Here is a 13,491-nt window from a genome sequence, read left to right as displayed (position 1 = left end):
GGAATGATAAATGCAATGCATTTTATTACTAAAAATGTGATGTGCCAACTTTTGGACTTACAGAGACATAGCAACCAGATGGACACACAGACAGACACACTGACACTTTTCCTTTTATTAAGGTGGATACAGTAGGGCATCCATATCAACATATAAGCAACAGATTAAAACAGATAATGTGTACATATTCTTCCATTCATTAGTTTTCTAGTTTGATTTTAGGGTTACATGTTTTTAAAGTTCATTCATTTTCTCATTCATTTATGCCAATAAAGGGTCACTGAGAGCTAGAGTACCCTGAGATCATTGGTTGCAGGAGAAGGAGCATCCATAAACAGTACACTACTTAATTATAGAGCACATCTAATGTACATATACTCACACTCAACTTACTCTGGTACAATTTAAAGTCACCAGTTAAACTATATTCATCTTGTGATTTGGGAGGACATTTAGAAGTAACCAGAAAAGTCATAGTAAATGAGACAAAATTCGAATTCAGAACTCTACAGCTGTGAGGTAGCAGAACTATACACTGTGCCACCATGACACTATCATTTGAAATGAAAGGAAATGTAAATATCTCGTGTAGGCAGCTACTATCACCTGGAAGCAAAATTTAAATTGTTGCTAAAAATATCAATAAAATTTTATTATTATAGAGGTGATAATAAAGCTGGAAAAAACTTAGATGGAGAATATAAGAAACATTTGTTTGGCTATAGGGAAATAATTTTCTACAATGCTGTGTGGTTCCTCTCCCTGGGCAGCAGGAGAGATGATAAAATGATTAAATATTCACAGTGGACAATTCAGTTTCAGTCTAAATTGTGATTCCTTAGCACACTGTTTGCTGTTTGAGAGTATTAGTGGTTAATGATTTATGCAAGAATAAAACACCCAAACCCTTCATTGTAAAACATGTGATTTCCAAGAATTTAATGTAATTTTAAAATAAGGCAACTACATCAAAGTATATTTTGCATAATCATAAACCCTTGCAAAACAAGGTCAGTGCGTTAGTAAGTTTTAAAAAAAGGTGTGTAGAGAATAACCAGTTTTACAGATTTACTGTAAGTGTTATAATGTATTTATTATGCCTGCTAGATATGTTTCTTTCTCTCCGGCTACGTTCAGTACGTTTTCTGTTGCAGTGAATTTAGTTCCCTATAGCTTCCAAGTTGAGTGTATTATTAACAGCTAAAATGTACTGTAATTTTAACATCAATATTGTATTTGAACTTATCATCTGATTTCAAATAACAAAGTACTTTATTGTGCATCACTGCAACGTGCATCTAAACAGAGATGTTTATTCATTACCTTGGTTGGATTATTGCAACCCGCCTCAACATTGATTTGCCTGGGGGGTTCTCCCCCATCACCAAACACATGCGTGTTGATGACTCTAATATTAGAACGTGAGGAATGGCTGAGTGTGAGTGGGCAATGCAGTGAACTTGCACCCCATCTGGGGCTGTTTTCTGTTTTATGTCCAGTACTATGGAATGTGATTAAGTTTAACAATGTTTTGTTATTTCCTTCCGGTTCATATATAACGAGTTGTAGTGTTGCATGTCCTAATTGTCCAGTTTGGTTCATTTTCTGAATAATCTTTACAGCATTATATAAAGAATGGTCCATCTACCCATTTACTAACCTAATCACCTTATTCAGGGTGACTGGGAGCTGATGCCTATATGGAGCCACACCACACAGAATGTGGGAACCATCACAGGACACTGACACATTCATATGTGACTATCGATACATACCCGGTCAATTTAAAGCTGCCAGTGAATCTAATGATCAAATCTTAGACAAAACTCAAATACCTGGAGATAAGCTTATGCAGATGTTGGGGGGAACTTGTAAACTCCACAATAACTGTGTATATTGGCTTTGAGGCAGCAAGGCTGTTCACTGAAGCACACAGTATAGTACATATAGTAAATGATAATGATATATAATGATGACAAAGGGCTGATTTCTGTTTTTTTTGTGTCCCATATTATTTATCTCAGATTAAGATTTGCTAAGAACAATACATGAATACACAATCTACATACAGTATGTGCCTTCCTGCATTGTGTCAGCTTATCTGTCTCACCCTGTTTCTTAAATTCAGAAGGATTCTACTTTAAGGAATAAAGTTTAAAAAATGTTTTTTTCTGTGTTATTTTTTTTTCTATAAATATAAATGAGTTATCTAGGTATCCAAAAAAAGTTCAAATGCAGTCCAGGATGCAACAACAGATAGTAATGAAGAGATTGTCATAGTGTGATCCGAAATAAAAATGTATGTAAAAAACACAATTGCAATTACTCTTTCTCTCTACTGTGGACGCTAGGGGTCGCTGTTGCCCCGTGAAGCCCACCAGACAGACGTCCAGGACACACTTATAAAAGCACCAAGAAGAATTCTTTAATATTTTTCTTCTAATACAGTGCACAAAGCACCACACACTCCACAATTCTCCAATACTCAATAATCAATAATACAATAAATCAATCCTCCACTCCCAGCAGCTCCATCACACTACCACCCAACTCCGGCTCAGTTTGCTGGGTCTTCACCAGTCCTTTAAATAATCCATGACCCGGAAGTGTTCCTTCTCTTCTTCCGGGTCAAATGCCACATCATCCTTCCTCAAGTGGCCCGGAAGTACTGCGGGCTTCCATCCTTGTGACTCCGAAGTACTTCCGGGTTTTAGTAACCGTAGGAGTCCCCAGGTTCTTTGTGAGCCCCATGGCGGCACCCACGGCACCCAACAGGGTTGAGGAAACAAACTCCATTTCCCAGGATGCCCTGAGGGAATCCGGGGAACCGTTGCCGTCCAGTGGAGCTGCCACCTATCGTCCCTAGGGGAGGCAGTGCCCTGAAAAGGCTGCTCTTCTCCCTTCTTCCCGTTCTAGGACATCCCGACTGGACTGAACCGCCAGCTGTCCTTCACACTACTGAGTTTAATTTATATAATGGCACAATTGACTTGTAATTCTGAGTGGAGGATCATGGAAAGAGTGCTGTGCTGTATTATTCACATATCCTCACCTTACAGCAGAATGGAAAAACTGACATATGGTGCTAATAAAATAAAATTGGCCATGTATCAAACAGTGAATCAAATAATGCTGTTTGTAAATTGTGAGCAAAAGCTCCACTGTTAATAAGACAATAGTGAGTAAATGTTTATTTTTCTCTGCTTCACTGAATAAATATGGCACATTTGAAGACCTATAAACACTGCTCTGTTCATTTTTGAACAACCTGATAGTTGTACAGTTCCTGTGTTTACTCCAAGAAAATTTGACTACAATAAATTGTCTTTCACATTTTCTCATACATACAACACATAAAACTGTTGCCCGTGTAATGTATTGCAAAACTAAGCATCAACTTCCTAGAAGTGTCATGATTGCTTCACTCTGTTAATTCACTTGATGTTTGCAATACTTCACCAGCTGAGTGCAAAAAAAACATTGTATATGCTATTGTTTATGGCATAGCTGTGGAAATCTGGAAACAAAATAATTCTCAATCATATAATATTTTACAATTTCAGTTTGTTCACATTTGTTCAAAGTATACAACTGTATTATTATTTCTAAATAGGTCTGTTAGAAGGAGTTGCTATTTCATTTTCAACCTCTGTGCCAAACAAACACCCCCCCCCCCACACCCCCCCCCCCCTTGTCTTTCAAACTTGTATCCCAAAATGTTCTTCAATTATTTGGCTCTACATTCTCCTGGCATTTGAGCCCTTAGCTTGTCTCACCTCCTGACTCCAAGTTTACCTCTGTTCTGGCCAAAAGAAACATTTAACTCCCAGTTAGGGACAGGTTCAGGACCAAATATACCCTCCATAAATCCTGGGGTAGTGTAGATAGATAGATAGATAGATAGATAGATAGATAGATAGATAGATAGATAGATAGATAGATAGATAGATAGATAGATAGATAGATAGATAGATAGATAGATAGATAGATAGATAGATAGATCTGTAATAAAAAGGACAAGACAAGACAAGGTGTTTGGGTACCTCAACAACAGAACGCCATTTAATAAGGATGCCAAAAAACAAAGTAAAGAATGGTCTATATCATTAAATGTGGAAAAGACTGATAACAACTGGGGTCAAGGCTTCTGAAAAGGAGCTCCTTCACTCTAAGCTACAGTTTCACTAATGAACAGTGACTTCTGCTCTGTTGCCTGGTGCTTCAGAGAAAGTGATGTCACTTGTCTTCCTGGTGGTGACATTATTGACTGCACTACACACATTAAAGATATGCATGCTAGGTTAATTGGCACCTCTAAATTGTCCTAAGAAGAATGTGACACCATGACAAACTGGTGTCTTATTGAGAATATTTTCCTACCTTCAGCCAAGCCATTGTCATAATGGGTCCCAGACCAGGACACATTGTAATGGTATAACTGAGATAACAAAATGGATGGAGTTGCAAATAATATTTTGATATTTGGATGAGCTGTAGTACTATTTGCAGCACTAGTAGTAGTACTTTTAAGTATACTGGGTTCAGTCAAATTATTACTTGCATGTCTGACCAACAATCAACACATTGCCACTCTCAAGGCACCACGATGAACAAGAATGTTTCAAAATATCCATCTTCATAGTCTTTAATAAAAAAAAACAGAAGATCAGTTCCTGAATCCTTACAAGAAAAAAAAAACAGAGGAAACCTGAAGCAAGAAATGGAAAAGAAAAAAAGTAAATACATCTCTCTGTTATAAAAAAAATCTTGGAAGGTTGGGCGACATTTTTACATCCTACGAGACGAGTCTTTGTGCCATGTGATTTAACTACACCCGGGGTCAGAAATAAAACAGAGTAGATGACAAAGTAGAATGTTGTAAAGAATTGAAAAACGTTGGCGCGGTACACATGCAGAGCAGGTTACAGATAATGGAAGTATGAAAATTCGAATGTCTCAAAAAAAGGATAATAAAGAACGCATTAGTGCAAACAAATGGAAATTATTATAACAGAACAGCAAAAAGAGATCAAATATATTGTTCGGATTTAAACTTTAAGTCAGAGTCTTGTAGATCGTATAATTCGTGTTGCCATCAGGGAAAAAAAAAGTAGTGTTTCTTCCCAATGAAGAGGCGTATCTGCGAGAATTAAAAGATTTGTTGTTTGGTGAAAGTGAAATCCCACGAGAGAAATAATTTCTCATTTATCCATCCATCCATCCATTTTCCAACCCACTGAATCCGAACACAGGGTCATGGGGGTCCGCTGGAGCCAATCCCAGCCAACACAGGGCACAAGGCAGGAAACAATCCCGGGCAGGGTGCCAACCCACCACAGGACACACACAAACACACCCACACACCAAGCACACACTAGGGCCAATTTAGAATCGCCAATCCACCTAACCTGCATGTCTTTGGACTGTGGGAGGAAACCGGAGCGCCCAGAGGAAACCCACGCAGACACGGGGAGAACATGCAAACTCCACGCAGGGAGGACCCAGGAATCGAACCCAGGTCCCCAGATCTCCCAACTGCGAGGCAGCAGCGCTACCCACTGCGCCACCGTGCCACCCTCAAATACTGATCAACCCAAGTGTATTTAGATTCCGCGATCAGACGAAATCGGGCGCATTCACACTGGTGTGGCCGTAAGCATTTCTCATTTATGTGAATGCTATTGTCAAACACATTTCTTGTAGAGAGAAAGAAATGATATTCACTCACAGGCAGTTATACGTTGTGTTGTCACGATGTAATTCCAAACACGGAACCAAAATTCATTGCGATATTGATGAAAAGGTAAAAGCAAAAAGAGATTGAATATATGGACATAGGTGATATGACAGAAGTGTGCTGCACGAAATGCAGATCACGTGGTACGGCAGCAGCAGCAAGCCAGCAGCTGATCATACAAAGAGGAGGTAAAAAAAAATGATTTCTTTCCCATTGTATCACCGTTTAAGAGGGGGTTTTGGTGGAGTGACCGTGTCTTCTTGGGGTGCATTCAGCCCCCCTCTTCACAATGCGAGCGAAGTGGGGGGGGGTTGACAAGCGAAGCTTTTAACCCAGTGTTTAAAAAAAGAAAAGAAAGTACAAGGGAAAATAAAATGTAATTAAACAGGCTGTAAAAGTTAGTTTCAAGGTACACAAGGAAAAAAAGTAACATTAATCCCACATAAAATTGTTCTTTTGTTAGGTAATTTAATCTGTCAGCACCTTTACTTTGATTTCTTCTGATGTGAATAAAATATAATGTGAATTGTGTATAATAAGAAAGGTACAATAGGTAAAAAGATGCCAACTTCAAATAGTCCACTTTTATTTGTTTAACTCTGTAGTCTTGTAAAGGACTTAATCTCATGGCCAACACAGCTTTATCCTTCCTGGTAAAAAAAAAAAGTGTGCAATCTAAAGGAATTCATGTCTGTTGTGTGCTATTTCATCTTTCTCCTTTGGATGAATGTTTAAATAAATCAATTTTCTTTTTCATATACTTCTTAAAATGTCTTCGTAGCATTGATGCATATGGTGAGTAATGAATACAGATGTGCAACAATAGTAGTTCTCACAAAGTGGATAGAAAAAAGTTATCTTCATGTATGAGTAAGCATGAATTAGGCATAAGTCATCTGCAAAACTGAAGGCAATTTTCTGGATAATGAAATGATTAAGGAAACAAAAACACAAGTAAGTTAGCTATACTCACTAATCGGGTGCCAGAGAATGGCATGTTGCATGCTGATTAGTACATACTAATAAAAATTTCACCATTCTCTGTGACAAAATGGCCCTATGACCTTTTAAAGCTATATGGCAGGCTTATTCTTAAATATAATTTTCACGCAACTGTGATTCTAACTTCTGCAGTGGCGTAGAACAATAACTGACAATAACTGGGGAAAGGACCAGGGATAAATAGAAAAGTAACTTCAAGTCAAAAATGAAAAGCAAAGGAAGGGTGAAAAATGACAAAAATAAGAAAAGAAAAAACTTTTACAAAGACAGCAAATTAAATCTTGACACATTCTTATCTTTGTTAAATTAGAACTTGTGAGCAAAGTCACTTGATGGTAGATAGCCACCACTTCCTATTTTCTACAACTTCTGTTTTAAAGTTAAGTGTGTTTATAGTTTTGCAATATAATGCCTTGTTTAAACATCATATTTCATATTATTACTGCATTTAGTTTGGAACTGTAGGACGTCTGGCAATGTTGTTAATAGTGATTTTAAAAATTAGTGAAGGCCTGCATCACATTCTTTTTACACAATATTGTCAAATCAATAAATATATTCACTACTGATGCAGGTTACTTTACTTTCTTTTGTCTTGATCCACAGCAACAATAATATTCAATGAAGCAAACATTGTGGAAAATACAGTAGCTTCCATTGGTATGGTGTGTTTTAGTTCTTCCACTAGTATAAAGATTAAAATTATTTAAAATCAACCTTATTAATTAAGCAGCTATCTTCAGATTGAAACTTATAAAATACTATTACAGAAAATTACACAAATGACCTCTCAATCCATCCATCTAGCTATGTCCAAATTATGCCCTGATCTGAAAGAGCATAGTTGAAAGGGGGTGTTCTTATTTTTTCATATTACTGCATAAGTAACTGAGAGAGTCTCCTGGAAGTGTAAAGATTGTCTTCTCCACCACCAAAAAGAATTCCTAAAAACATGGCAAACTTTGACGAGGGTAGGATGTTATAATGACCTGCCAGACCATGGAACTGATGGCATGTGGTCACTAGATTACTTAGCTACTAATTAAATTAAACATGCTTTAAGCACATCATAGTTCCTGAAATGTTTAAACATTACAATTAAACTTGTCTCTGTAGACAATGATGAACGAGAGTGGGAGTATGCTAACTTTGTTTTATATCTATCTTATTGTATTTGTCTTATGGATTCTGCCAACATGAAGCACAAAAAGGGGAAAAAGGCCTGACAAAAACACACAGATAATCAGACATGCCCCTGATTCAGAGTCTGGGCCCACTGGATTGGCCTCACCCCAGGCACCCTTGTATCAAACTCGAAAGGCAAGTTTCAAGCCTGCATAGGCCTAAAAATGAGGATCTGGCTTTTAAATCACAAAAGTTCAAAAGGTCCACATTAAGATTAAAAGGGATGCAGTAAAGCTGTGGCCCCAAGGACTACAAAAACATGTTCCTTTTGCAGAAAAAGGCAGGAGAAATGAAAATAGGTTTTGCCTAAAATTTATTAGAATCCATAAACATTTGTAAGAGTGGAATATTTATGAAAATGCAAAATACTTTCAGTATTTTAGCACTTAAAGGACTGTCAAAGCAGGTTTTAAGTGTATTAAGAAGAGTAATGTGGGAAAGAAAACATCCAATGCCCTCATTCATAACTTACGTAACTTTAGATATGTAAAGAAATTGAAAGCACCCCAGGAGTTACAGGAAATATTAATGAGATAATAAATAATTTGAAGTATAAAGTACTACTTGAATTACAAATGCAAAAATGAAATAAATGAACCCTGATAACATTTACTCAGCAGTGCCAAGTTAGTGATTATATATGTAAAACCTTAACATACTGTATCCTTATTAGAAATTTAAGAGTACTAGGAAGGTGCCAAAATCGCAAGCATTGTTCCATTACATTAAAGGGTGATTGGGCCTGTAGTAAACAGTAACAATCAGTCCTGAATAGGTCAATCCCAGCTATCATAGGGCACAAGACAGGAGCAAACCCCGGACAGGACACCAGTCCATCGCAGGGTGAGCGCACACACAGCAACCAAACACTAGGGCCAATTTAGTATCACCAATCCACCTAATCTGCATGTCTTTGAGAGGAAACTGGAGCAAACCCATACAGACACAGAGAGAACATGCATACTCCATGCAGAGAGGGACCGGGACATGAACTACCACACTACCACTGCCCACCCTAGTAACAAACAATCAGAAATCAATTAATATGTTGATGATTTGAGCCTGAAATTGCTATAGAAACATATATTCTCTGTTTTTGTTATATATATATATATATATATATATATATAAAAACTTATAGAAAATTGTTGAAAAAGCCTACTTAATGTAGAGGGCTATTTGCGATAAATGGATTTAATGAATGCTACTTGAGATTTGAGCAGTTTTCTTTTACTGAACAAGTGCAGATCTTAAACCAAGTGCTTCTAGAGAAGGTAGAAATATTTTTTGCTCAAAAGGATGAAGAGAACTTCTTTAGAAAATTAAAAACAAGTAAAAGTCCTAGACCAGACCATCTTAGTGGTAGGGTCTTACAATCTTCTTAATTTATTTTTAGACTGTCATTAAAACAGCAGAAAGTCCAAACACTATGGAAACAGGCTGCAATAATTCTAGTACTTAAAAACAAAAACCTTTAATAACTTCAGACCAGTGGCTGTGACATCACTGGTTCTGAAATCCATTAGAAAAGTTTAAAAACAGAAAGCTAACAGAGAAACACAGGGTTTATTTCATCTGTTTCAATTTACCTTCCAGTCTAATAGAGGTACAGAGGATGCCATTGTCACTTTGTTTAATCTGTTATATAATCGATTGGAGGGCACCAAGACTCCCCTGTGAGGCTTCTCTTTGTAGACTTCTCATTAGCTTTTAACACCATCCAGCCCCATCTTCTTGCAGAGAGATTATAACTTGGACTTCAGTTTGGTAGATTGGCTGATTGTCTTTTTAACAGATAGGGCTAAAAGAGTGAAAGTAAATTGTTATCTATCTGAGATGCTGTCCTCATTAACAAGGTACCCTCAAGGTTGCGCTCTTTCGCCTCTTTTGTACATCCCCTGAACTAATGGTTCTCACAGTAAATTTGAATCAGATTCATCTTAAAATGTCCTGACAACTCAGTGATTATAAGTCTACTGAAATACAGTAGTATGAAACCAGCCATAGTCTGATGATAGATGATTTTGCTAAATGGTGTGATGAATGTCTTCTACACCTACACATTACAAAAACTAAGGAACTAATAATTGATTTTAGAAGAAACAGCATTCATTCACAAGAGCCAATCATCAAAGATCAGGCAGTGGAGATTGTTAAAAGTTATTAAAATCTATGGACAATTGTAGAGTGAAAAATTACTTTTAATGAAAATACAGAAGCTTGCTGCAAAAATAGACGGCAGCACCTCTACTGTTTAAGAAAGTTGAGTGTTATTAGTGTGATTCATTCCATTATGTCATTCTTTTATAAATCTTGTATTGAGTCTGTCTTTATTTGTGTTCTGCTGGCCTGGCTTGGAAATTTGACATCAAAAATAGAATAAATCAGATTGTAAAATGGAGCAGAAAAACAATTAAGCCTCAATGGTTAAGTCTCTCAGAATTCTTTGATAAGCCAAGTGCAATCACTCAGACAGGACTCATCCACTACATTCTCAATTTCAGTTGTTGTTATCAGGTCACAGGTTCATGATAATGATGATGATAATTTCCAACTACTGTTAATCTAAAAATCAATTTTAATAAACATTCACAGGCTTAAATCATATGACAAACAGTTTCATTTGCATCATTCATTAGTCACCTCTAAATGTTGGTTTAATTTATATGTGTAATATATTTATTTCACCATTAGCTTCATGTTCACAGTCACCTACTGACAAACCAATTTGCCCTCAGTAAAATTGAATCAAACTGAATTAAATTAAATTGAGAATGGCATTTAAGCTGCCAAAGAATTCTTTTTCGGGTACAAACATCCAGTAGTGAGAAAATAAAGCAGGTCTGTTAAGAAGATCAGACACACAAAATATTTATCTTTATACAATTTTATAATTTTGATTGTGGAATGTTTAGAGCACCTGCATGGTCTGATTCATTTCTATTAACTGTAATGGCCGCAATGATAAAATGATTAGGTAACACACCTGCCTGCTGTCTGTCTATAATATTTCCTGGAAAAACGTTATTGCCATTTGGAATTTGGAATTTTTCTTATTAAACAATCTACCCTGATCTAGCTGCAAACCTGGAAACGTGACCAGCTCCAGACACTCTTACTTTGCCACAGATGTTGATATGCTGCTTTTTCTTACTGTCAAATATGGGAACTTTACAGGACTTTAGTTCAAGAAGAGGCAGAGGAGGATTGGGTGGAAGGACCTGGGAGAAGACCAGTAACATCGCTTGCCCCACACCTCCTGCTCTATCCCTCCTGGACCCCAAGGCATAAAAGCCACTGAAGACTACAATATGGTGTTAGGTAGAAACCAATGCTGAAGGAAGCATGCATGTTTTCCAGATGCATTTTTCCACTTTTCTTTTGCCACAACAGCAATAAACTGAGCTTCCTTCAAGGATCTCAACCCTTCCTACACTTCCACTTGTATTAATTGTGTTATTCAGTACCTTACTATCTGATTCTTCTAAAATTTCAAATCAGCATTATAAGTAAAACTATTTGTTTTTTTTTTATCTCTCTAATGTCTTGAGAGATTTGTCTCCCCCTATTTCCTAGTTTGAGGTGTGTGTTTGCATATTTTGGAAGGATTAGACTAGGAGACGTGGGTATGAATAAAATGTATTATTTTACATAATAAGGGGGTTAACCACAATAACTATAAGCTAGTAAGCTTAAATTGTAATAAATTATAAAAGACAAGATTAAACAAACTACATATTTCAAATCAGACTTGAAGAAAATAGTGTGGATATTTAATGTCTCATACCCAGTCTCATGCACTTTTCTTGCATCATCTGTTTCTTAACTTTAATTCCCTGCCGTTCTAAGTTTTGCGTATTGTTTGCTTTTCTTTATGATCTGATTATACATTGGAAACATTCCATTAGTATTTTAACTTTTGAGCACTCTAATAGCTTATTCTCCTCAATTCACTGGCATCCATGACAGCTCTTCTAGCTTATCTGTCTTTTTATTCTCTTCTCCTCTTTTGCCTTTAATATCTTTGCCCCACCTCCAGTTCACACAGTTTAAGCAGCAGAAAGAGGAAGTGCAGACAAGAAGTTCTTTCACAAAGGCTGAAAGATTCAGTGGCAGAGCAGAGAGCTCCTCCTAGATTTCCATCCATCCATCCATCCATTATCCAACCCGCTATATCCTAACTACAGGGTCACGGGGGGTCTGCTGGAGCCAATCCCAGGCAAAACAGAGCACAACGCACTGCACAATCCTAGTGCAGGGCGCCAGCCCACCGCAGGGCACACACACACACACACCAAGCACACACTAGGAACAATTTAGGATTGCCAATACACCTAACCTGCATGTCTTGGACTGTGGGAGGAAACCAGAACACCCAGAGGAAGCCCACGCAGACACGGGGAGAATATGCAAACTACAATTAGGATGGGTTTCGGGAAGCAAACCCAGGTTTCCTTACTGCGAGGCAGCAGTGCTACCACTGTGCCACCATGCCGCCCCTCCTGGATTTCACTATCCTCATATCACATGACTACCACATAAATGTTCCTGCTAAGCAATGAAATTAAATGTACAGGATTAAAGGAGGGCAATAGAAGGAAGCTTCATAGTAATACCAGACATGTGGTGTGCTTAATTTAGCATCAACTTTTCTCTTTTCAGGCAATTACCTGAAAGATCCTACTAAAACCTTTGTAATTATATACAAATCTTACTTTCTTCTTCCACAGACTTTTCTTACAATTTTGCTCTATATGAAGTTACTCTTTCATCATCACCTTATCTTTCTGGTTTCCTCTCTTTCTCTCTCTCTCTCTCTCTCTCAGCTTCTCTCTCCCTCCATCTTGTCAACTCTTTCTCTAAAACATCTTGGCAATCTGACTTTCCTTTGTTTCATTTTTATTTCTCTCTAGAATTAATTACTTCAGGCCCTTGCTGGAAGGAAACACCATAGCATGCTCTCCACAACTCTTCCACATAACTACTGGTCATACAAGGCATTCTGTGCTTTGCTAAAGTCACATTGCTTTACCAACTTGTAGGTGTACTATTGCTGTTGTTCTCCATTTTATTTTATTTTTCTGAGTTACCTGAGTTTTCTGAGTTTTTTTAGTAACTATATTGTAATTTGACTTGAGTAATCTTTTCAGCCTCCTTTTTTACTTTTTTTAGAGTAATTTCCATCTAAGATACTTTTACCCAAGTACATTTTTGTCTATGTAGTAATATTTCTACTTGAGTAGATTTTTAGTACTTTTTCCACCCATGCAAACAGAGTTTGGTTTTAAGTTCAATCTCATAACCCATGGGGTTTGGTAGACATCTTGAGAATAAGATTATGGGTTTACAGTAAGTATCCAAAACTCTTTCACAAAAGCTCCAGGGCTCACTCTCCCTGAGAGAGAAAGGCCAAGCACAGATACTTCATGTGGTCTTAGCATCTAGTAAGAATGGCCCATTGGAGCCTTCCAAGTGTAGGAGAAGTTTAAAGGGTAGACCTGATACATGCTGAAAGTATACTATCTCTCGGATAGCCTGAGAACATGCGTGTCTGGAAAATGAAGTCT

This window comes from Erpetoichthys calabaricus, chromosome 2, assembly GCF_900747795.2.
Source record: "Erpetoichthys calabaricus chromosome 2, fErpCal1.3, whole genome shotgun sequence".
NCBI lineage: Eukaryota > Metazoa > Chordata > Cladistia > Polypteriformes > Polypteridae > Erpetoichthys > Erpetoichthys calabaricus.
This window is presented reverse-complemented; position numbering follows the sequence as displayed.